Below are 26,415 nucleotides of genomic sequence, written 5' to 3'. Positions count from 1 at the left end.
ATTTTAAGATGAATTTTCTGGATTTCGTCTACCCATTTACAATGGTTAGCACACAATTAAAAGGCATTGGAAAAGTTACTTTGGTGAACAATAACAGGGCCACATGTCCCCCTGGCCCTCCGCATTGTGAAATTCGAGGTCACAAGTTGTGCCCCAAAAACATTACATGCAACATGTATCATGGCACTGCCAGATACCTGCCAGAGAGAAGAAACACCATCAAGCAGGTCAAGTAAATGACACACTTACTTAATTTAACTGTTGCTCACAATCAATTCTGCCATGTTTCTTAAATTTTGCATTTAACTTAAAAAGGGAAAGAGAACAAAGACTTTACATTTTATTTCAGAAAAATAATTTAGGCAACATTCACAAAGGTAAATTGGAAGTATTCAGAATGCTTAATCTTTTTCTTATAAATAAGTGTTTTATTAGTACATTGCGAAAGCTGAAAGACAGGATGACCAAAGATGAAGAAAAAAGAATATGCCGTTTTTTTCATTTGTAAAGTTATACATTCTTTCAAACAACAACAAAGCCAACTGTAAAATCAGCTTTTTTCATTATGCTCATACTGTTGCGGGCATAAACACAACTTACAATTGATAATATTGACGGATCATACGACCTACCCATATATCCGATCGTATTATCTAAACTGGGTAATTTGACTTACTATTGGTGTTTCTGCTTATGCGAAAGAAGAAGGTCTTAATATCACGTTGGTGACGAAACGCGTTGGCAGCTAGCAATTTTCAGAATTTCCAATTTTCTTGAATAAAAAGGTTCCCAACACAACTTTCAAGACTTGGACTTCACCTTTTTGTTGGAAAGTGTTTATGTTATATGTCTGAAAAATACTGTTGCACTATTTGGCAAAAATTATAATTTGTGTATAATTTCCCTTTTGCGGGTCACTGTGCTTTTCTCATTGTATGTGATGTTTTGCATCACTATTTAGGGGGTGTTCACGGGTCACGCCCTCGACCAATACGCACAGGGTTCTGAGCATTTGATAATAGACTATACATAGTGGAACAGTGTGCAGGTAGAAAATAGCTCTGACCCCAGTCTTGCTGTGTTTTTTACTTATTATTTAAACTAGCATCTTAAAAGGGATCAAAGTGTCTTGAAATGTTTTAACATGAAAGATTGTTAGAATAACCGGCAAAGTTTCCTTGTACCACACATTTTGGCTTAGTCAAAACTCTATTTACTGTTAATGAACATTACTGAGAACAATCATTTATATCACAAAAAGAATTAAGTTTTTCGGAAAAAATTAAACATTCTTACATTTGCTAACACAATTAATGATAAATAGGGTTTGGAAAATATATAACCATCATGCAAAAAACACCGCAGTTTTAAGTGTCTTTTTGCTTGGGAGTAGATTGTATCACCAATTCCCTTAAATGGTCGTCTGGATGCTTAATAGCCACTAGGAAAGCCCTTTGGAGACATATGAATTTAGATGTTACAAACTACAGCTGGTCCAGCTAACAAAATCAATATGAAACAAGTAAAAACCATTGTCATAAATAATGATTGATTCTTAAAAGAAATACATTTTGTTTTTTTATTATTCTAGCATTTTTCTGAAATGGGTACCTCCAATTATTCAAGAATTTTTTGTAGCTCTGAAGATTGGCTGTCATAGAATCATACACTCTAACTTTCTTTGTAATAGGTTTTAATACCTGTGGGAATTAAGTAAATTTAATTTGAAAAACCCCATTGGGAATACAAACATAATAAATACATGTGATTTGTACTTTAAACACTCTGTTCATACCGATCAATGTATTGACAAAATTTTTTAAATAGTTCAAAAAAATTAAATGGGCACAGATAATATCACACAAGTACCCACGTACAGCTTCACATTATTCCTTCTGTTTCATCCTGTAATTTAATATAAAATGTGGATTTTATTAGTATTTGGGTAAGGCAGAAACACTATGCAATATTTTTGTCATATGCAAGATTTGAGTATGGCATTTGACCAACTGTTTTTGTATATGGTGCTTATTTTTGTAAGTGGAACACCATACACTAAACAAAATACCCATTTGAGTCGACTTTAGATTTGTAAGAAAACCTAGTAAAGCTCTATAAGTTGCAGCTGATAATAGTTGCCTTTTTGCTTAGTCCCAAATGAGTATCAAAAAGCTTTGTTTCAATATGCATAATGTATTGGGACAAGGGTAACTAAAAAATAATAATACAGTGTTCCAAAAAAAACATAATCACTAGCACAATGAAATCAAGCTCAATTTCATAATAAAAGTTTAATCTGCGATAACTTCAAATTATTTCAATTTCCAAACAGATAAAATATCATGAAATGCTCCACAAAATTAGTCATTGCACCATAGCAATAAATGTTATTGAGGCAGTTCCAAAAAACATAAGAGTACTAAAATAGCAACATTATTACATTTTTTTATTACTCGCTGTTCCAGGATGCACAGCTGCTGGAAATGTTTACTCAAAATTTTATATTTTATTTTAAAAAGTCCACTTCAAAGAAAACAAAACGGCATCAATGTGAAAGCATGAACACGGTGCTTCTACCTGGCGGCAGATGGGTGAAAGCAACGCTGCGGCGGCATGAGTGTACAGAGCACACCCAGCATTTGCAATGCTGGTTGTGGTCTGACAATTAAAAAAGAGTTGATTAAACACAAGTGCTGAATAAGGGAACTCCAGGAAAGCGCACCAAAAATGTTTTTAGGCAGTGCTGCTTCCGGAATAAACGGAAGTGACGCTTCGGCTCTACAGCCAATATGAAGCCCGTTTCGAAAAAGGATGCCAACGTTAAACCAATGGGAAGAGGCAGTAGAAATTGAGTGGAGCGTCACTCAATTGAAAGATTACTTAATGCCTCATAGAGGCAGCGCCTGCACTACTCTATACGAGCATTAAAAAAGTATGTAGAGTTGTGGAACACAGACGTGATATAAAGTTAAGATGTACCTGCAAGCAGAGGTTACAGAGTCATGGGCACTCAGGAGTGACCAGGAGGCACTGAATACAAATGCCAACCTATGCAGGAATGCAGGAGAGTTTAACATTTTGTTTAAACTTTCAAGATGTGTCGAACTGGCAATGCCTTAGACGACCAGTATCCGCATACTACCTTTATTACATCCGATTTGTAGCGAAAGTGATCGTTTTCCGACAGGGTCATAAATATTTCTTTACAGATGACAACAATGAGGTTACCAATAATTGTGCAGTGTCAGATAAAGGTAGGTCAAAAGGACTCACCATGTGATGGTGAGTCAGAGCAAGTCACATGCAATTGGTACAATCCACTGGTGTTAAACAAGACACTCAGTCAAAAATGACACGAGTAGCTAAAGGGCCACTAGCAGCCAACAAAGAGATGCAGGCATGCAGTGCAGAGAATGTTTATCCAGGTGCTGATCTTGGATGAAGATGATGATGGAGGTATGAACACATTTGAGCCTAAACATCTCTGGGGGAGGCAACTCGCAATTACAACAGCAAGTTGTCTCAGTGCACAGGGTTTATGTTCCAGCACATAAAATGCAGTGTACTGGCCTAAAAATTATTTACAGTACAGATCATGCCTTGAGTGTGATGCTGAACCATAAAGTATGTTCCTTGATCCTGTTCGAGTCAATGGGAGCCCATAATAGGCATACAGTGCAGCAGAGTTAGGGTGCCTGTACATGCAGGTGATTTATTATTGTGAGAAGTTGGCCTGGTATATGATGCTCACTAGTTCTAGTGATCACCTTGTACCATGCCAAGCAACCCTTATGATGATTGGTTGTAAGTCAACCTTATAGACCAGCTATCCTAGTAGCGTGGACAAAGCAGTCTTAGGCTAAACTCTGTAAAGGCATGTGAAGCAAGCTGTTTTACCATACACAATCCTCTTGAATACCAAATGAAAGGACACCACACAGATATAAATTGAAAATATATATATATTTATTTACTACAAATATCCCCTATACTCTTTATGAGCACAGAAGCAAATGCGTTAAAACAAAACACAGTTTAAATACACAAAAGTTGCACAATATGGATGAGCCCTAGGGGCCACTTAAACCATATACTAAAATAGTGGTATAAGAACCACCAATGGGAAAGGAAATAGGCCTAGGGCCTGGGGAATCCCTGGAGCTGTTCGGGACTAACAGTGAAGAAGTCGGGAAAGGCCCGCGGGACTCGGGTGCAGTGCTCAAAGTGCACGCATGCACCAATGCAATGTCAATGGTGCGTAAAAGTTATAAAGTTACTGTTTTAGGAAACTTCCGACTGACCTAGAAGGACAAAACTTTAGATCTAGGCACTAGAGGTGTGTACCAGTGTAGGAACACCGGCGTTGCTGAGTTACCTCACCCACAGGAAGCGGGTGCATAGGTGCCAAGTAGTGTCGGGTTTCGTCACGCAGGTCGATAGTGCCTGGAGATGAAGATGCTGCAGGCCGGTCGTCGAGGAGAGTTCCGGTGGATCCAAGGATGAATCTGAAGAGGTGAAGACCTGAAAGCAGAGGGGACAATGTTCAAAGTCACTAGCCAGTGACTACCGTGGAACCAGGATGGAACCAGGCGATGTCGGGTGCAAACAGGTGATGAGGTGCAGCTTGTCTCCGTAGCCATGTGGACACGAAGAGGTCAAGGACGTCCAGGAGTCGATCACGAGCTGTCCCAAGAAGGCTCTAGCTGATGGCGGTATCGGCAACTTGATTGAAGCAAACAGGCCTTGGCTAATGCAAGCCACGCAGGAATTGAAGAAAGTTTAGTTCTCGGACCAGCAAGGTCAGAGTGGCCGCTCCTTTTTACAGGAGCGAGGGCCAGTCTGGAGCAACCAGACCAGCAGTGTAGATTGTAGATTTCGTCGCCAAGATGGCCACCAGCCAACGGGCTAGCGACCGGGATGACGCATCGAGTGGCAAAGTGCAAAAGGGCTCCATGCAGATCGTGGAGATGCTGGGGGGCTGATCTTTGGTGCAGATGCTGCTCGGTTGTGGGGCTTCTCAAACCCCAAAGCACAGCATCGAGGGGGCCTCGGGTGCTGCGCAGTCAGCTTCTCGGGGGTCTTTCAAGATGGCTGGTCCCACGTCTCTCGATGCCTCCAAGGGTCTCTTCTTTTCAGGGACTGTGGATCGGGCTGTGAGATGTCTGGGAATCCAGGTCTTGTCGGGCTCTGGGCTCGGGCTCTGGCGGGAGGCGGCGGCAAAGCAGACGTCGAGTTGCTGGTTGGTGCCTGTATTCACAGGGTGGTCACTCCTTGGCCACAAGGGAGATTCTCTTCAGTCTTCTGTGCAGCAGAATGTCGAAGTCCAGTTTTCTTCTTAGTTTCAAGTCGAGTTCAGGATGATCTGAAGTCTTGGGACACAGCTCCTACTCTTATTCCAAATCTAGGGGCCGGATTACCTGCTAGGTCCCTCCTCTGGGTGGGACCAGGAAGGGGGGTGGTTACACCCCCTTTCCTTTGTCCAGCTTCGCGCCAAGACTGGGGCTGGAGAGCCCCAGCACCGGTTTGAACTGGCCTATGCACAGGGACACCTTGTGTGCCCCAGGCATGTCTCATTCTATTCAGCCCTGTCCTACCCAATACACAAAATCCTGTCTGGGGTGGTGCTAGCACCTCCCAAGGCAGGAAACCCTTTGTCCAAGCCTCCCTCGCTGGAAGGACTCCCAGCAGCAGGAGGTCAGACTTGTGTCTGTGGTGGCAGCATCCATTTTGTGATGCTGAGGCTCATGTTTTACTTTACCCGGGTTTCAGGTTATGTACATGTCGTCTCCCTCTAGAAGGGTGGAATGCTACCCCCGTCGCCAGAACTGGCGAGGGGGTAGTATTCCAATTCGTATGACACCTTACTCGACATGTTTTGATAAAGCCAAACCAAAGATAGCATTTAACCACAAGGTTCATAATGCACTTAAGAGTATATGGTATGGCAGTATCATGGAACAGCTAAAGGACGTGGTTCCGAAAGCTGCAGACAGGCTCAGCTCATGCTAGAGCACCATCTCACATATTTCCAAGCACTCTGCCTCCAGGATTGATGAGGCCTTCCATAGGAGTAGCTGATAGGAACATATGTGTCCATTTTAAGTTAGATATAGAGATACTATACCTAAGTAAGGGGTGATTACACCGACTTACCCCAGCTGAGTGATCAGCCAGTTGTGTCAAATATGGAGGCCAGGGGTGGCAAAATACGTGCTGCAGCCCCTGGTAGGCCTTGGAAACACCTATGCCCTGGGTACCTGGGGTACACTGTTACAGGGGCCAATAAGGTGAACCAGTTCCAATTCGTAATGCACCTAGTGTGCATTGGCATTAATTTAGAGAGAGAACAGCAGGCTGTGGGTCTGATTAGCAGGCCCACAGCCACATTAAGTCATAAACCAGTGAAGCAAAAAGCAAAAATTTGGGGTGACCATAGGATAGCAGACCCTACTCTTCTACACAACCCCCCCCCCAAACGCAGGGACATTAGACTAACCTTGACCAGTTGTGTCTTCATGTTCTAAGTGGAAGTACCTGGAGAGACCATCTGCATTACCATGGTCAGTCCCTGGGCGGTGCTCCACTATAAAGTCCATCCCCTGTAGGGAAATGGACCACCTGAGCAGTTTGGGATTTTCACCCTACATCTGATTAAGCCATAAGAGGGGCTTATGGTCGGTCTGACTCTTGAAGTGAGTGCCAAACAAGTATGGTCTCAACTTCTTCAGGGCCCACACCACAGCAAAGGCCTCCCTCTCAATGGCTGACCAACGTTTCTCTCTAGGGGCCAGCCTTCTGCTAATAAAAGTAATGGGCTGGTCTTGACCATCTACATTAAGTTGTGAAAGCACAGCTCCCACTCCCAACTCAGAAGCATCTGTTTGGACAATGAACTCTCTTGAGTAGTCAGAACTCTTCAGGATAGGTGCAGAGCACATGGCCTTCTTCAGGTCATCAAATGCCTTTTGACAGTTTACTGTCCACTGAACCTTTTTGGGCATCTTCTTGGATGTCAGATCATTAAGAGGAGTCACAATGGACCCATAGTTCTTAACAAACTTCCTGTAGTACCCAGTCAGGCCCAAGAAAGCTCTGACCTGAGTCTGGGTAGTTGGAGGGGACCAGTCCTTTATGGTCTGGATCTTACTCTCCAGTGGTTGAACTTGGCCTCCACCTACAAGGTGGCCCAGGTATACAACTTTACTCTGACCTATCTGGCACTTGGTGGGCTTGATAGTGAGGCCTGCCTTTTGCAGAGCCTCTAGCACTTCCTTCAGGTAGACCAGGTGATCCTCCCAGGTGGAGCTGAAGACAGCAATATCATCCAGATATGCTGCGCAAAAGTCATCCAACCCAGTAAGGACTTGATTCACCAACCTTTGGAAGGTGGCAGGTGCATTTTTGAAACCAAAGGGCATCCCCACAAATTGGTAATGCCCACCTGGGGTAGAAAATGCAGTTTTGGCTTTAGACTCCTCCGCTAACCTGATTTGCCAATAGCCAGCTGTCAAGTCAAATGTGCTCAAATACTTGGCAGAAGCCAATTTGTCTATGAGCTCATCTGCCCTTGGAATAGGGTGTGCATCTGTCCTGGTGACAGCATTGAGTCCTCTGTAACCCACACAGAACCCCATCTCTCTCTTGCCATCTTTGGTGTGAGGTTTGGGGACCAGAACCACTGGGCTAGCCCAGGGGCTCTCTGAAGGCTCAATAACACCTAATTCCAGCATCTTTTGCACCTCAGTCTTTATACAGTCTCTGACATGGTCAGGCTGCCTGTAAATCTTGTTTTTCACAGGAAGACTATCACCAGTGTCCACCACATGGGTACACCAGTTAGTCTGACTGGGTGTCAATGAGAACATTTGTCTATATGACTGCAAAACTTGTCTACAGTCATTTTACTGATGTTCAGTGAGGCTGCCATCTAAGGCCACACCATCAACTGAGCCATCCTCAGGGTTCTGAGTCAGCAGGTCTGGGAGAGGGTCACTCTCTTCCTCCTGCCCCTCATCTGTAGCCATGAGCAAGCCCATGTCTGCCCTGTCAACATATGCCTTCAATCTGTTAACATGGAGCACCCTGTGGGGGCTCCTGGGAGTTCCTAGGTCCACCAAGTAGGTAACCTCTCCCTTCTTTTCAATGATAGTATGGGGTCCAGACCATTTGTCTTGGAGTGCTGCTGGGGCCACCGGCTCTAACACCCATACGTTCTGTCCAGGCTGGTACTCAGTCAAGACAGCCTTTTGGTCATGCCAAGCTTTCTGTAATTCTTGGCTGGCCTCAAGGTTTTTGGATGCCTTCTCCATATACTCAGCCATCCTGGAGCGGAGACCGAGTACATAGTCCACTATGTCTTGCTTGGGTTTTCTGAGAGGTAACTCCCATCCTTCCCTCACTAAACACAGGGGTCCTCTTACAGGGTGCCCAAACAATAATTCAAAGGGGCTGAAGCCAACCCCCATTTGTGGGACCTCTGTAAGCAAACAGAAGGCAGGGTAGAAGGATGTCCCATCTGCGCCTGAGCTTTTCTGGTAATCCTTTGATCATACCCTTTAGGGTCTTGTTGAACCTCTCAACAAGCCCATTGCATTGTGGATGATAGGGAGTGGTGAAATTGTAGTTTACACCACATTCCTTCCACATAGCTGTTAAGTATCCTGACATGAAGTTGGCATCTCTATCAGATACTACCTCCTTAGAAAACCCCACTCTGGAGAAAACTCCAAGTAAGGCCCTGGCCACAACAGGAGCTGTAGTGGTCCTAAGGGGAATTGCCTCTGGGTACCTGGTGGCATGGTCCACCACCACCAGTATGAATCTGTGCCCAGATGCTGTAGGGGGATCCATTGGACCTACAATATCAATCCCCACTCTTTCAAAGGGGACCCCCACCACAGGTAGTGGTATCAGGGGGGCCTTTGTTGTTCCACCTGCTTTGCCACTTGCTTGGCAGGTTACACAGGAGCGACAAAACTCATTTGTATCTTCAGACATGTGAGGCCAGTGAAAGTGAGGGACAAGCCTGTCCCAAGTCTTATTCTGGCCTGGGTGTCCTGCTAAGGGAATATCATGGGCCAAGGTTAGAAGGAAGCCCCTAAATTGCAGAGGTATAACCAACCTCCTGGTTGTACCAGGCTTGGGGTCTCTACCCTCTGAATAAAGGAGCCCATCATCCCAATACACTTTATGGGTACCTTGAGCATTCCCACCAGCCTCAGCAGCAGCCTGCTGTCTGAGGGGTTCAAGAGAAGGACAGGTTAACTGAGCCTGCCCCAAGTCTGCCCTAGAAGGTCCCCCTGTCCCCAGAAACTCAACCTGATCAGGTTCAAGCTCTTCAGGGACAGTTCCTTCAAGGGTCTCAAGATTATCTTCCTGTGAAGGCTGATCCTCACTTGTAGGCAGTTGGGAAGGCACAGCCTTTACCCTCCTGTTCTTCTTCTTTGAAGGTGCTTGGTCCATTGTTCCAGGATCCAAGACCTGAGGTTCAGAGAGGCACTTTTTGGCCTGTGACCTGGTCACAGCAAGGACATGTGATGATATCCCTAACATCTCTGCATGAGTCCTGTACCCAACTTCCGACCATAGAGAGCTCTCCAGGTCATTGCCCAACAAACATTCAACTGGGAGATCTGCACTAACCACAACACTTTTTAGGCCAGTTACCCCTCCCCAGGAGAAATTAACAATTGCCACACTATGTGTAGTAGTGACATTGCTAGCATTGGTCACCAGGTAATTATCACCTGGTATGTATTGTCCAGGGTCCACAAAGTTAGGTGTCACAATAGTGACACTGGCACATGGGTCCCTGTATGCTTTAACCACTTTTTCATTAATCAAAGGCGTCTGCCTGTACTTGCCCAGATTACTGGGGCTGACAGTAGTGGACAAATCTATTTCCACATCACAAATCAGAACAGCCTGTGTAGGGGTTCTGACTAGGTCAGACTCTCCCTCAGTTCCCAAGGTGATACCTACTACCCCCTTAGTTTGTGGACCAACAGTGCTGACTGTACTATTGGGTGCAGGTGCCTTAGGGGCTGCAGTGTTGGGGGCTCCACCCTTTTTACACTCACTGGTCCAGTGAGATGTGTTTTTACAAATACTACACCAGGGTTTTCTTTGACCTTCTTTCTTCTTCTTCTTGGAAGTTTGGGACCCACCCTCAGTATTAGTTTGGGGCCCTGTTGAATGTAAATGTAAATGTAGTATACTTGTAAAGCGCACAGCTGCCCCAGCAACGGGGCGTCCCGACGCTGTATAACTCTGGGGAACCCGTCCTGGCTTTCCCTGTGGGATGGTCCCTTGCTGGGAGTCCCCAAGGTAGAGCCAGGCATCCCCGGAATTGGTGGGGCCGTTGTGGAGATTAGGCAAGCTAATGCCCAGAGTTGCCGAGTGGAACCCCTGATTAGAGTAAGCACCGAAGCGAGAATTATCGAGTCCGCTGACCAAGGTCCACGACCCTGCCGCGTCGGGAATTGAACCCTGGTCCCGGGCTGACTTCTGCTCTCAGCCCTGCAGCCTCTAGCCAGTGAGCCACACTACACCACTTCTGGTCTTTAGCTTTCTGCTCCCCAACCTTCTGGTCTGTTTTCTTTTGGTCACCACCCTGGTTCTGGTTCTGGTTCTTTTGCTTAACTCTGGTTCTAACCCATTTGTCTGCCCTCTTTCCCAATTCTTGGGGAGAGGTCAGATCTGAGTCAACCAAATGTTGATGCAACTGCTGGTTCTGACAATTATTTAAAATTTGTTCTCTCATAAGCAAATTGTACAATCCTTCATAGTCTGTAACCTTACTTCCCAGCAACCAGCCCTCCAGAGCCTTAGTGGCACATTCAACAAATTCAGACCAGTCCTGAGTCTGTGTGTTCTGGGTCTCTCTGAACATTAACCTGTACTGTTCAGTGGTTAAGCCTAACCCATCTATCAGAGCACTCTTCAGGACCAGGTAGTTTCTAGAATCCCCATCACTAACTGTGAGGAGTCTGTCTCGGCCTCTACCTTCAAAGGAGAGCCACAAAGTTGCTGCCCACTGCTCCTGAGGGATCTGCTGTACTCTGCAGGCTCTCTCAAGTGCCGTCATCCATTTGTGGATATCATCCCCAGCTTTGTAGGGGGGCACAATCTTACTCCGGTTTCTATTGTCATAGGACCTGTCTTTATCCCTAAGGATAGTGCTGCCACCAGTGGATCCTAATCCACTCTCTCTAGGCTGTCTTGCTCTAGCAAGTTTCTCTTTGGCCAGGGCAACTTCTAGTTCTTGCTTCTGGATCCTAAGCTCAGCCTCTCTCATTTTGGCCTCATGTTCTCTTCTCTGAGGGCTAGTCAACCCCCTTCTGGAGTGACCATTAGAACCTCTAGAAGCTTGGGAGGTGTTGGATTCACCTGAGTGATTCCTCCTCCTCCTTTGCTCCTGGTTAAGTCCACTTGGGGGTCTGAATGGGTTGGACCCACTTTCAGTCCCAAATAGGCTTAAATTAGCCTGGTTAAGCCTGCTGACTAACACCTGACTATTTCTACCATCACCAGAATCACTTTCTTCCTCCTCCTCTTCCTCTTCCTCATACTCAGGCTGAGTATCCCCAGTGGTCTTGTTTTCCTCATCTATCTGGATGACAGGGACAGGGACATCAGTGTTATCATCTTCAGAGGGAGAGCCTCCTTCTCCAGACCCTTTGGGGTTAGGATGGGAGGTCTTTAGAGCTTCAGACTGGTCTAAAAGCTCCCTGAGGTGTGCTGTAGTAGGGGTTGGACCCGTCTTGACACCTCTTAAGGTACACAGCTGCCTCATTTCTTTAAAGTTTAACATAGCAAATTTGGATGGTGCCTTTGGAGGGTCACTCTCAACAGGGACAGGTACAGTGGATCCCTCTGCTCCAGACATTGCTCTAGTGTGGGTGGATATGTTGCAATCTACCTACACTGGTGTTTACCTACTAAACCTATCTAGGAGTTGTAGTCAGGGTGTGCTACTCCCTATCGTCTACAACAACTAAGTTCAGTAGAACTTAAGTATACTAGTCTTGTTTTATATGTACCTAACAGGTGCCTGTATGATCTTTCAAATGATACTCTCAAAGATTGTAATGGTAAAACAACAGCAAGCTCAAATCCCAACCGCTGCTCACCAATGTGAGAAGTTGGCCTGGTATATGATGCTCACTAGTTCTAGTGATCACCTTGTACCATGCCAAGCAACCCTTATGATGATTGGTTGTAAGTCAACCTTATAGACCAGCTATCCTAGTAGCGTGGACAAAGCAGTCTTAGGCTAAACTCTGTAAAGGCATGTGAAGCAAGCTGTTTTACCATACACAATCCCCTTGAATACCAAATGAAAGGACACCACACAGATATATATTGAAAATATATATATATTTATTTACTACAAATATCCCCTATACTCTTTATGAGCACAGAAGCAAATGCGTTAAAACAAAACACAGTTTAAATACACAAAAGTTGCACAACATGGATGAGCCCTAGGGGCCACTTAAACCATATACTAAAATAGTGGTATAAGAACCACCAATGGGAAAGGAAATAGGCCTAGGGCCTGGGGAATCCCTGGAGCTGTTCGGGACTAACAGTGAAGAAGTCGGGAAAGGCCAGCGGGACTCGGGTTCAGTGCTCAAAATGCACGCATGCACCAATGCAATGTCAATGGTGCGTAAAAGTTATAAAGTTACTGTTTTAGGAACGTTCCGACTGACCTAGAAGGACAAAACTTTAGATCTAGGCACTAGAGGTGTGTACCAGTGTAGGAACACCGGTGTTGCTGAGTTACCTCACCCACAGGAAGCGGGTGCATAGATGCCAAGTAGTGTCGGGTTTCGTCACGCAGGTCGATGGTGCCTGGAGATGAAGATGCTGCAGGCGGGTTGTCGAGGAGAGTTCCGGTGGATCCAAGGATGGATCTGAAGAGGTGAAGACCTGAAAGCAGAGGGGACAATGTTCAAAGTCACTAGCCAGTGACTACCGTGGAACCAGGATGGAACCAGGCGATGTCGAGTGCAAACAGGTGATGAGGTGCAGCTTGTCTCCGCAGCCACGTGGACACAAAGAGGTCAAGGATGTCCAGGAGTCGATCACAAGCTGTCCCACAAAGGCTCTAGCTGATGGCAGTATCGGCAACTTGATTGGAGCAAACAGGCCTTGGCTAATGCAAGCCGCGCAGGAAGTGAAGAAAGCTTAGTTCTCGGACCAGCAAGGTCAGAGGGGCCACTCCTTTTTACAGGAGCGAGGGCCATTCTGGGGCAACCAGACCAGTGGTGTCAATCATAGATTTTGTCACCAAGATGGCCACCAGCCAACGGGCTAGCGACCGGGATGACGCGTCAAGTGGCAAAGTGCAAAAGGGCCCCACGCAGATCGTGGAGATGCTGGGGGGCTGATATTTGGTGCAGATGCTGCTCGGTGGTGGGGCTTCTCAAACTTCAAAGCACAGCATCGAGGGGGCCTCGGGTGCCGCGCAGTCAGCTTCTCGGGGGTCTTGCAAGATGGCTGGTCCCACGTCTCTCGATGCCTCCACGGGTCTCTTCTTTTCAGGGACTGTGGATCAGGCTGTGAGATGTCTGGGAATCCAGGTCTTGTCGGGCTCTGGCGGCGGCAAATCAGATGTCGAGTTGCTGGTTGGTGCCTGTATTCACAGGGCGGTCACTCCTTGGCCACAAGGGAGATTCTCTTCAGTCTTCTGTGCAGCAGAATGTCGAAGTCCAGTTTTCTTCTTAGTTTCAAGTCGAATTCAGGATGATCTGAAGTCTTGGGACACAGCTCCTACTCTAATTCCAAATCTAGGGGCCGGATTACCTGCTAGGTCCCTCCTCTGGGTGGGACCAGGAAGGGGGGTGGTTACACCCCCTTTCCTTTGTCCAGCTTCGCGCCAAGACTGGGGCTGGAGAGCCCCAGCACCGGTTTGAACTGGCCTATGCACAGGGACACCTTGTGTGCCCCAGGCATGTCTCATTCTATTCAGCCCTGTCCTACCCAATACACAAAATCCTGTCTGGGGTGGTGCTAACACCTCCCAAGGCAGGAAACCCTTTGTCCAAACCTCCCTCGCTGGAAGGACTCCCAGCAGCAAGAGGTCAGACTTGTGTCTGTGGTGGCAGCATCCATTTTGTGATGCTGAGGCTCATGTTTAACTTTACCCGGGTTTCAGGTTATGTACATGTCGTCTCCCTCTAGAAGGGTGGAATGCTACCCCCGTCGCCAAAACTGGCGAGGGGGTAGTATTCCAATTCGTATGATACCTTACTCGACATGTTTTGATAAAGCCAAACCAAAGGCAGCATTTAACCGCGAGGTTCATAATGCACTTAAGATTATATGGTATGGCAGTATCATGGAACAGCTAAAGGACGTGGTTCCGAAAGCTGCAGACAGGCTCAGCTCATGCTAGAGCACCATCTCACATATTTCCAAGCACTCTGCCTCCAGGATTGATCAGGCCTTCCATAGGAGTGGCTGATAGGAACATATGTGTCCATTTTAAGTTAGATATAGAGATACCATACCTAAGTAAGGGGTGATTACACCGACTTACCCCAGCTGAGTGATCAGCCAGTTGTGTCAAATATGGAGGCCACGCCAGGGGTGGCACAATACGTGCTGCAGCCCCTGGTAGGCCTTGGAAACACCTATGCCCTGGGTACCTGGGGTACACTGTTACAGGGGCCAATAGGGTGAACCAGTTCCAATTCGTAATGCACCTAGTGTGCATTGGCATTAATTTAGAGAGAGAACAGCAGGCTTTGGGTCTGATTAGCAGGCCCACAGCCACATTAAGTCATAAACCAGTGAAACAAAAAGCAAAAATTTGGGGTGACCATAGGATAGCAGACCCTACTCTCCTACAATTATCTCATTCAAATTTTGATTATTTTTGATGTCTTGATTCACCACAGGCATTGTGAACAACCTGTATGGTTCACACACACAGATGTTTCAGAAAAAAGAAAATAAATATGACAATAGCAGGATCTGCTGGAATTTCCCCAATTGCATTTTTGGTTCCATTTATTGCGGTCCACTACATTCGAGAGTGTCCAGATGGTCAAACGCTAAATGGTATGTGATGTAAAACTAGCCCAATGACGAACTAAGTAACACACCAAAAAGTAATCAATTTATTACCGACTGTAAAGGATTTGGATGAATGTGGTGTCCAACACCACATAAAAAATGGGCCTGCACAGTGGGGAAAAAACTACCATGTCCTTTGCCCAGTTAAAAGCCAGTGTTGGAGGAAACATCTATCTGACATGGTTTCAAAGTAGAGTTTGCAAGGGAGGCACCAAGTGAGTACTTTAATCAATCTCAGAGGTGCTACCAAGCACCCCTAGCCGAATGCAATACAATCATCGATGTCTGGTAGGTGGTCACACCTAGCCTTGACACGAAATGTTTTGTTATGGCATACACTGTTGAAAAGTAGATTCATCAGCAGTAGGGAAGAACATTTTATTTGCAGCAGCAGCTTTACCTTGCAGTTCAGTTATGAAAGACAGGCCCGCGAAGAACTGTGGGCCTCCAAGAGAAGCTTTATTGTGCATTTAAAGATACATCCCACTAAAGTTTTACATGTCTGAATGTATATCTCCAACATGTTGGTTTTAAAACATGGGAGGGTTTGTTGTAGACAGTTTTTAGTTGTTCAAAACACAATGCGCGAAGGTCACACCATATAAACTAATGAATGTTTATCTTACATTGAGGGACAAATGGACTACGTATGCTGTCTGTGCGTCAGTCACATGCTCTGTCATGCATAAACGTATAACAAAGCAACCGGACTTTAGTAGTCAAAGGCCTAATTTATGTTTGACTTTAAATTTTTAAGCATATTGAAAATATAAATTGAGAAACATTTACATTTAGAAACTGCTGCTAGCATCAGCTTACATATGCTGTAATTGCATTTTTCTTACAAATATTGTAGAGTTTTCTTACAGTCTGGCATATGACATGCTTCATCAATTGGCAGAACACCTGGTTTGACTATGCCCTGTTGACATTCATTTTATTTACGTTTTTAAACATACAATTGTACACCAGTAGCCACTATTGAGTATACCTAAGTACTCACCTTGTCAAATGTGTGGACGTAGCACAGATACTTTTTATTACAATTGCTGGAAATCAATTACAATTGTCATACATACATAATAAGACCAGAAAAAAGTGTGTGTGGAACTGAAAACAGATTTTACGTTCCTTCAAGTCCTCTATTACAGTTACAAACCTTCTTTAATTTGTCATCAATAAAGTAAAAAACTCTGGCTCTTACGTAAAAGAAAAAAAGTTGCACTCACTAAAAGAATCCAATGTGCTCCAGTATTCGTGGGACACAGAACAGTTTCCTTATTCTCATAAGGTACCTGCATATAATAGAATGTTGTCATGAATTACTGAAGGTGTGTCTTGTATTCCATACTTATTAAACTTAGTTTATTTTATAGGTTTCAATGTTTTAAAAATGTTATTCCTCAAAGTAAACATATTTGTTTTTTTCACAGGGACATAGGTTCACAGCATACAGACAGGTGAGATGTTGACCATTGCTAAAAATTTTGAATTTCATATTTGTATGCCTCATATATGCTCCTTAATATTTGCAATTAAAAATAATTAAACCATGAAAGTTTGAAAAGTCAAACAAGGAAATAATGTATTTACCCGAAACACAGACGAACGATATTGACCCATGAATATACAGGATGAAACTGTTGCAGAAAGTGCCAAACACTAATGTTAAAATAAAATGAAAACGTTAAACATATCCTTTTTTATTTTTTTTATTTTTTTTTATTGGAAGCAGGTCAGGATACAAACGTAGTTCAGTAAATTCACAAATAATATAAGACTACATACATCTCACTTTGTATATAAGGACAGCCAAGAGCGAAAAACATAAATACAAACTGAAAAAGATAGAGCAACCAAAAGTAAAGCTAAAGCTATCGGGAGACCAAAAACAAGATAATTTTAACATTGGCTTCCAGTTTATATCAATTAACAGACATACGTAATAAACAGATCGACAGCGTACAGCTATCCCAATTCCCCCAGAATCCACCGCTGGACTGGCACCCAAATTTTCTCTCCTAAAGCTCTTTTTTTCCGGCCTTTTGTTTTATATATGGCATGTTCTAAGTTAAACATAGCTAGAAGACGAGCCCTCCATGTGAAAAAAGATGATGGTTCTGGGCTAATCCATTCCTGAGTAATGCAGCCCCTGAAAATCGCCATTGATATATACAACAGGTTTCTCTTCTCGTCCGCCACTGTATCTACAGATACCCCTATCAATGCTAGCTCTGCTGTTAATTTTACTGGAGATCCAAACAGTATAGATAAAAAGGATTGAATTGCCGCCAATACTGGGATTAATTTAGAGCAAGAGAAGAACATGTGAACTGCATCCGCTCCAGGTAGCCCACATCCGCTACATAACTTACCAGCTGTAGTACCCCACTTAGAGATTTTTGCAGGGGAATAGTAGAGATCACAAAGAGCCATGTAATGCTGTGTGCGAGTTCTACCCGACAGCAAAATGGAATTAGCCAATGAAATGGACTCCTCAACCATAGCATTATCAGAATCCAACTTCTCAGCCCACTTCGCTTGAATATTCAATAAGTTATCTGGATACAAAGAGATTAAAAAATTATAGAAAAAAACAATCCTTTGTTTATTATAGAAGCTATCAATCAAGGGGATCTTATAGAGTCCCAAGCGTTCCGAAGGCGTAAGGGTATTAAAAAAGCTATTCAACTGAAGATATTTGAAATAATCAATGTTTGTAAGACTAAACTTGAGGCAAAGATCTGTAAAGGATATCATAGAATTATTCTGCCATAAATCACCAAGAGAGCTGATTCCAGCATTACGCCATCTAGTCATTGTATGGTCTCTAAAGATCGGTGGAAAAATATGTTGGGAGGTCAAAGGCGTATATCTCAAAATTCTTGGTATCCCTACATGTCGCTGAATTTAAAGTCCAAGCCCGGTATGCTGCTTGGAGAACCTTACATTTTGTTTTTTTGTAGTAACTGGGCTCTACATTTTTTAACAAGCAGCCTCGGGCCTCAACCCCTAGAGCAAACTCAAATATGGATGGAGAATGGGATTCTAAAATTGGAGCTTTAGCACCTATTATTAAGGGAGTGATAAACTGTAGTACCGACGCAAAATAAAAAAAAATGAAATGTGGAATACCCCACCCCCCTTTGCCTTTGGAAGAATCATTTTTTTATAGGCTCTGCGGTGACGTTTATAGCCCCATAAGAATCTCCCAACCATCCTCTCTAATTGTTTGAAAAAGCTAAGAGGAAATTCAAGAGGCACAGTTCTAAATAAATATAGCAGTTTCGGGAGTACTAACATCTTTAAGACATTATTCATCCCATATAAAGACAAATGTAGGTGGTCGATGCGCTCCAATGTGGAATTAGCCTTCTTAACAACTAAACCAAAGTGTAATTCTGGAATAGCTGATACCGGAGTTGTGATCTTGATTCCCAAATAGGTTGCAACTGGTACTAAGTTAAGATGTGCAGGGGGATTCTGTCCAACATATAATGTTTGGGTCTTGGACATGTTCAGTTTATGACCTGAAAAGGCACCAAACTGAGAAGCAAGCGCCTCAATCTTTGGCAAAGCCTTTACAATATCTGTGGTGACCACCACCACATCGTCCGCATAGGCTAATGCTCTGTAACTGGTGCCCGCTACATCTACCGGGATTATATCCGCCGCCTGATTCAGTTTATTCAGATAAAGATCGATGTAAATAGCGAAAAGAAGCGGAGAGGAGGGACAGCCTTGCCTTGTACCGCGAAAAATAGGAAACAGATCAGATTTATTTGATCCAAGTTTGATGCTAGAATATGGTGATTCGTACAGAGCTTTCAGGGCCATAATCATACGCGGGCCAGACCCTTTCAAGGATAAGAAATCCCAAAGATAGGGCCAGGCTACCCTGTTGAATGCCTTCTCGGCATCTAACAGGGTGACCCCTATACCTGTATTAGTGCCCTGTGCCCAGTCCATCAAAGCAATGACCCTCCGTACGTGATCAGTGGTATCCCGCTCGGGAATGAGCCCGTGCTGCCATCGTGAAACTATGCAAGAAATTATCCCTGCAATTCGAGAGGCTAGAATTTTTGAGAAGAGTTTGCTGTCTGCATTTATTAACGAGATCAGCCTATAAGGGGTCGGATTGAGGGGAGATTTATCTTTTTTAAGAAACGCCATGATTGTAGATTGTCTCCAAGACACTGGCTCCACCCCTTTCTGTGCTGCCAAGAAAGTAGCCAGCAAATCCTGTTTCAATAAAGTTCTAAATAATCTAAAAAATTTGAGAGGAATACCGTCAGGTCCCATGGCTTTTCGAGCCGGAAGAGACATCAGGGCCAGATTGATTTCCTCCCAGGTAATATCAGAGTCCAGAATTTGTGCATGCGCGGTGGTTAATTTCGAGATGTTATCTGCAGTGATAAAAGTCACAATTGAGTCACTGTTATACCCTATAAGATCCTGCTCGTACAGCTTGGAGTAAAACTGCCTAAAAACCTCAAGGATTTCTTCCGGCTTATTGTGAATCTGGCCTGCCTCATCCTGTATTGCTTTGATGGAATTGAATGCCTCCTTTTGCCTTATTTTTTTAGCCAAGATTCTGCCAGAATTTTCCCCTACTTCGTAAACCTGTGATCTGAAAATTGCTAACTGCTCCGCCAGTTTTGTCGCGAATACTTCATATAGCCTTGCTTTATGTATAGCTAAAGTATTTTGGATATGTTCTATATCTTGGGATAGACCAATAGCTGTCACTAACTTCTCCTCCCATTCCTGTACCGCCTTGTAGTATCCATCCAGTTTCTTCCGAATATCTCTTTGTTTCTTAATCGAGTATGCTAGTGTCTAAACCGCGGAACCCCGGCTTTGAAAGCATCCCACACATTTTGGACAGAAGCAGTTCCTCTGTTGAACTCAAAAAATTCCCTGATCCAGTTACCCATAGAGTCGATATATAGTGGGTCTGCCAACAGTTTTCGGTCAAACGACCACGGTCTTACTTCTGCTTTGAATCCTGCCTCTATTTTAATCTGTATCAGTACCGGATTGTGGTCTGAGATTATTCTATATAATAACTCAAACAAAATACAATTAATAAGCTCAGTATCTATAAAAAAATAGTCCAACCGGACAAACTTCTGATGCGGAGCGGAGAAAAATGTATAACCTGGCAACAGTGGCTGTTTTACATAGCACACATCAGACAAACCAAAATCCAGTACTAACCCTCTCTATGCCTTATATGACTTTTTTTTTAGACCAGGATAGATTGACTCACCCCGTATATCCAAACCACTTCCCAAATGAATATTCAAATCCCCGCAAATTACTAAAGGAGAAGGCCAGTCAGCTAGTTCTAAGCTTAAGAAGTTCAGAATGTCGGGGTCATCCACATTTGGGGCGTAAATTGAGGATATTGTCCAATCTTTGCTGTCTATAGTGATCTCAAGAATCATCCATCGCCCGTATTGATCAACCTTGGAGCGTTTAACAAAGCCCAATCCTCTTCTCATGAGAATCGCCACCCCCTTTGTGGTGGTACCTTGACGGGTACATCCCAATAAATACAGACCCAATTCATTAAATAAATGCCTATTGTTCCAAGTGAGGTGCGTTTCCTGAAGACATAATAAGTCTATCCTCATGGAGTGTATAATTTGAGCGCAGACCCCCCTTTTTTTCCTGTCATTGAGACCACGTATTTTCCAGGAACAGATCCTCAGGTTTCCCATCTTAATAATATTTTTTTTTTACACCGCAGCATTGATCCCCCAAATCTATCTGTTGAAAACTGTAACAAACCAATCAAAAAAGTGCTCATAATCACATTCAAATTATCTATCCCATTACACCCAGCATCACGTTAAACATATCCATACAAATCTTTTTTAATTTGTGTTATTTTTCAAAATAGTTCTAACTATACGTACATTGGGTCTTGACAGACATAAATTGGCAAGGTACGCGTCTATTACATATGAAATATAAAATTTAAAACAATTAGAATCAGTAGTGCACAAAAGATTAATTTACACTCTGTCCGATTGAAAACAAGCAGACTGTATGAAGGTTATCAGTGGTGGTTCAGCATCCGCCACACCAGCAGCACTGCCAGCACTGTCAAAGCAAAATATATGATTGATGTATTCACCAGGCTACCACAAAGCATATTAGGAGTATCATCACCACCTACTGTTAGATAGAGGTTTCCATTTCAATTAACCTGTGGCGGAGTGGAAAACAAGGGGTGCACACAGGAACACTTGTACATCCTGTAAAAATGTGGATACAGACAGGGTTTGATATTTTGTGCACTGAAATCGACATGCACATTTGTTCATGAACAGTATGCAATTTTAAAAACTACCAGTGCATGAAAATTGTTAGTTAATTCTTGATATGATTTTTTTTAAAAAAAAACTTTTTAGTTTTGAAAAAGTAAACATGCTGGTAATTACATGATGTTCGCAAGCTTAAACATCAATTATAAACACGCAGGATCAATTTCTATTATCTCACTTCAAACACATCCATATTCGCTGGAAATTGTTTAAATTCGTTTACAAGGATAATAAATGTTTGTATTTTTTCTTCTGCCATGTGCTGTGCATACATGAAATGGAGACCAACCTCTTCAAATATCCATTGGGTCGATTTTAGACAATGGAATGATGAATCATACAATTTAAAGTTTGAGACTATTGCTTCCAAACGCCCAATTACTGGTTTACGCCACACTGCAAAAAGTTTTTCAACGTCTTTAAATGCATGTTTCCTTAACTCTGTGGAAACATAAGCGATAAACATAATTTTAAAACTTTTTCCAAAAATCAAACACTACGTTCAATACTTACATTAAATAAACCAAAAAAAACAACTGAATGATATATATTGATTTTAATGTATTTGAAGTTATCTAGATTAAAACTATTGCCAAACATTAAATTTACTTTGTATTATTCATACATTGCTACAATGTGGAATGTAAAGCCGCCAACCCCATGTTGAAGGCTGACCCACAAACATGGTAGGCTTAGATTAAGACCACTTACTCAAATTGTATCTTGTACAAGGATAAAACTAGTTGTTCTAGACGAGTACTTTTAGACATTAATACATACAAACATTGTGTTCCAACATTCGTGATTGTGAGTTTTTTATCTATCAGAAAATCTGTGATTGTTTATCAGAGATTTATTTGTTGTTTGGAAGCAAAACATTTTTTTTTAGGCTAAAAGGGTTAATTTCCAATGTAACAATCAGCATTTTTCAACCTATTGGCATGCCCCTTGTTGCAAAGGTGTTGTTAAAATTTTAGATTTATCCTGTTTAGACAGAGCACATCCTAATTGCAGGGTTCCATCACCTGCCTTAGGGTTGTTGGTAGCACAAATTTATAAATTTTATTATGATGAAAATCAAACAGCACTTGTAAGAAGCAAGAAGTTATATTACCTTCAATAATATATAGATCTTTTAAAAAACAAAATGGAACTTATGTAATCTATTGTATTTTTGTAATTTCAAATCAACATTAATTTAAGAAGATAACCTACAAACAAGAGAAGTGGCCAAATTAAAATTAAAAACAGGTGTGTGCTTTATAATACAAACACCGTAGTTGCACTTTAAGATTGCAGCGGACAACTATGAAATACCGTATTATCACAACTGTTTAGTAACTGAAATTACACATTTGTGGAACTGAAACCGAGGTGCGCATACAGCTGCTTTAGCCATGAGCATGAAACAAGACTAAAACAGTCCAGATCAAGATTGTCCGTTGCGAAAGGCCACTACTTCATTTTTCAGTGGCCAAAAGTATGCACTAGTGAGAAGCAATGGAGACCATCCGCAAGTGATGGCATACCTCTTTCACCGGGGTGGGGCAAGCCACGCAGTGCACAAAATGCATCGGCCTGCAATTAGTATTATGCCTCTGGAAGGCCTCACAGGGGCATGTAGTGTGCTGATTGAGTGTTCAGCCCACGGGAAGCAGAGTTTCTGGTGCATGATATCTGTTGAAATTTCTTTTATGGTTCATGTTATACACGCATAGGGATGATTTTAAAGCACATCTTTGTTTTTCGTAAAAGATGGAACAGTAGTTTGTGCAGAGGGTTTTGAATGATTGGCGATGCTTCTGCGGCTCTAGCTCTCCTTTACAGTGGTACAATCCACTGTGTGGTTGTACAGTGGTACTACCACACAGCTGGCAGCGGCGAATAATGCTCCGCACCCGGACTGGGCATCTTTTGCCCATTCTTCGCACGCTCATGTGGGGCAGGTGTCAGGGTTCACAGCAGCACCTCAAATTAGACCAATATGCGTATTCCAAAAACTATCCTGCCTTACCCAATAAGTCTGCCTACAAAAAGCAGACACCCAAACAGCAAGGCAAACATGAAGTTACACTGCAGAACATTATAGTTGCCCTCACAAATGTACAGGAAACAGTAGGATCAATCACGGGTGACATCTCATTCCTTTGTGCAGATTTTCAAAAAATGGTCATTAGAGTGACATGAGGTTCAAAATTAAACGTCATCCCTTGTTAAAGACAACACCACTATAAAACGAAAAGTCAAGCAACTAGAAGCAAAAAACATGATCATGGCTGCTAAGCAGGGTGACCAATAAGTATGCTCTTGAAGCACGAACGTCAGGATTAAGGGATTTACAGATAGATAAAATGGACCGCAAATGGAACTTTTACGTCAAAGAGCACATCAAGACGAGGCTCCAGCTGAGGAGACTATCCAGTTTCTTCTTGGTCGAGAGGGCACATAGACTCCCTTGAGGAATTCCCAAATCCTGGTGCCCACACCGGAGCAGAACTGGCACGCATTTTTTACTTTTGCAAACGCGACGTCATTGTACAGTCGGCATCGGTGGCACGCTACTGTGCATCCTGAACTCAGTGGTGTCATTCCTCCCTGACTATACTGCCGCAGTCACCAAGAGAAGAAGGATTTTTCTTTCATTTAAAAAAAATAATAATGTTCAGAAAAATGACCTACTCTATGTTGTTCTGTCCTGGTAAGCTGCATGTTATGACGGACATAAAAACATTTTTTTTTGTAAAGCGCCAGATGAGGCACATAACTGGCTAGAGGGATGGCGCAATGTCTGATGTACAGTAAGACCAGCAAGTCAACAACACAGAGGGGCAAATCGTCAAGGGAAAAAGATGGTGGCGAGAAGCAAAAATCATCCCAAGGGCAAGCTGAAAGATGAGGTCACGAAACTGCCAGAAAGGATGCCAGAAAGGAAGTCCACGCGACAACAGAGGGACCTGCCGGAGGAGGACTGCGAGACCTGAGTTCATAATGGACAGCACCATGCAACCAATCCAGTCCTGCTTGCGGTGGGAAGGACTGGGTCAGTAAAAGGGACAAACATTGATATTTGTTCTGCAAAGAGATATAAATGTTGTTGACAATGTGGATCCTCGAGGGACATCTCAAACTCCACCTCACACATGCAAGATATTTTTTTTGTACTGAAGCACTCTGCAATGTTGGTGTAGTGGGGATTTGGGAATCCGTCCTGCATGGGAGCATGGAGGGGTGTGGATTGAAAGGTGCAGTTTACATTTTGGTTTGTTGTTTCTACATGACTTCAAAAAGAATATTCACAGCCAATATACTTTGCCAGTAGATTGATGCCACAAGGAGACCTTAGATACCCTAAGCTCCCATGTAGAATGATTGCTTACAAATGCTAGGGCACGTAACGCTCAGCCCTCCCCGGCCACAACTGAAAGACCCACAAATACTGGGTTCCAACCTAACAGTAATATCCTTTAAATGTAAATAGACTGTGGAACAAAATCAAGAGGTTATTAGTATTACAATACCTTAAGCGACCCGACCCGATCCATGAGTCCCCCTCATTAAAGAATAACACCTGTTCGGCACAGCGTCTAATTTGTTCGAGAGATGGGGATTACAAATGGTGGTACATGCCGAATTCACATCTGTTTAAAAAGTGGTTGGGATACAGATCAATAAAAGCTGTCCTCTAATAGTAACCAAGACCTGGAAGGGCGATCATGGGCAATTTGCAGCACTATCCTGTCAATGGTAGGGGCAATCGTAACATCTTGTGACAGTTTACTTACCTCCGGTCCTCCACAGCCTTGCCCGCCCAACCATCGGTATGTTTCTTTTGGCACTTCCACCCGGGAAATTAATTATAGGAGGAGACTTTAACACAATCATGGACGCAGCACTAGATACATACTCGCACAAGTTGCAAGAGACGGTCAAATTGCCCCTCTGGGAAATGCCAGAATGCAATTGTGTTGGTAGATTTGTTTTGCACACACAGAACCCTAATAAACTCCAGTACACCATCCACTCAGGAGCACACAATAGTCAATCACGTATTTAATTTGCTTCCCCTACAAGTATGGAGGGAATAGTAGAGATAAAACACCTCCACAGAGGTATCTCTGATCATGGGCCCATATTCATGACATATACATCGCACCTCATGTTAAGAAAACGTACATACCCCGTACACCCGGGCTAACTCAAAGAACCCAGAATTTGGAAACACCTTCACAAGAGATCAGAACATTATTTTATAGAAACCACACAGTCAGTGGCCTTGCCCATCACACTATGTGAAGTGTATAAAACGGTCCTCCCCGGGCAAAAAATTTCATTAATCACTGCCTACAAACGGGACCTAACTGAAAAGGTGGATGAGCTTAAACGGGTGCTTTGTCGAGCTGATAGTGCGACTGACACTGATACCATTGACACCAAAACCCACTCATTAAGCCTGGTGAAAGAAGCATCCAGAGATTTTGAATGTGAGTTGGCCAAGGGGAAGATTAAAAAAAACGCGACATAACACATTTTAAATCTGTGACAAGGCAGGCAGGCTGTTAGACTGGTTAAATAAAAAAGAACGGTTCAGTCTTTGGGTAGCTCAGATTTGCCTGCCCTCGGGGGAAACACCAACAGACCATAACAGTAGTGTCACAGCGTTTGAACACCATTACAAAACAGTCTATACCCCCATACCAAAGAGCTATGTTTATAGATAATTGGACATACATTAAAGACATACCTATGCCAACATTGACATCTCAGGACACCCCGGCTTTGGATGCGAGCCTAACAGTGGAGGAAATCAATGCAGCCATGAAAGTTCTTCATTTCCGGATGGCACAGGGTCCTAATGGTATCATGATAGAACTTTAAAAGGAAGACTCTGACATGTTAGAACCACTCTTGCTGAGGATGTATGAGACTAGCCTTGAGAAGGGGATACTCCTGGACGACCATCAAGTAGCAAAACGTATTGAAATTCATAAACCGG

General features: G+C 43.4%; 1 pseudogene; it reads right to left on the bottom strand.

The window, feature by feature from the left end:
• Positions 1 to 1,310: 1,310 nt before the first annotated feature.
• The window catches only part of LOC144752651 (uncharacterized), a 30,577-nt pseudogene continuing 5,472 nt past the window's right edge, over positions 1,311 to 26,415 (bottom strand).

This window comes from Lissotriton helveticus, chromosome 5_1 (genome assembly GCF_964261635.1).
Source record: "Lissotriton helveticus chromosome 5_1, aLisHel1.1, whole genome shotgun sequence".
Classification (NCBI taxonomy): Eukaryota; Metazoa; Chordata; class Amphibia; order Caudata; family Salamandridae; genus Lissotriton; species Lissotriton helveticus.
The sequence above is the reverse complement of the archived record's forward strand: the minus strand, read 5'-3'. Positions and strand labels throughout refer to the sequence as shown.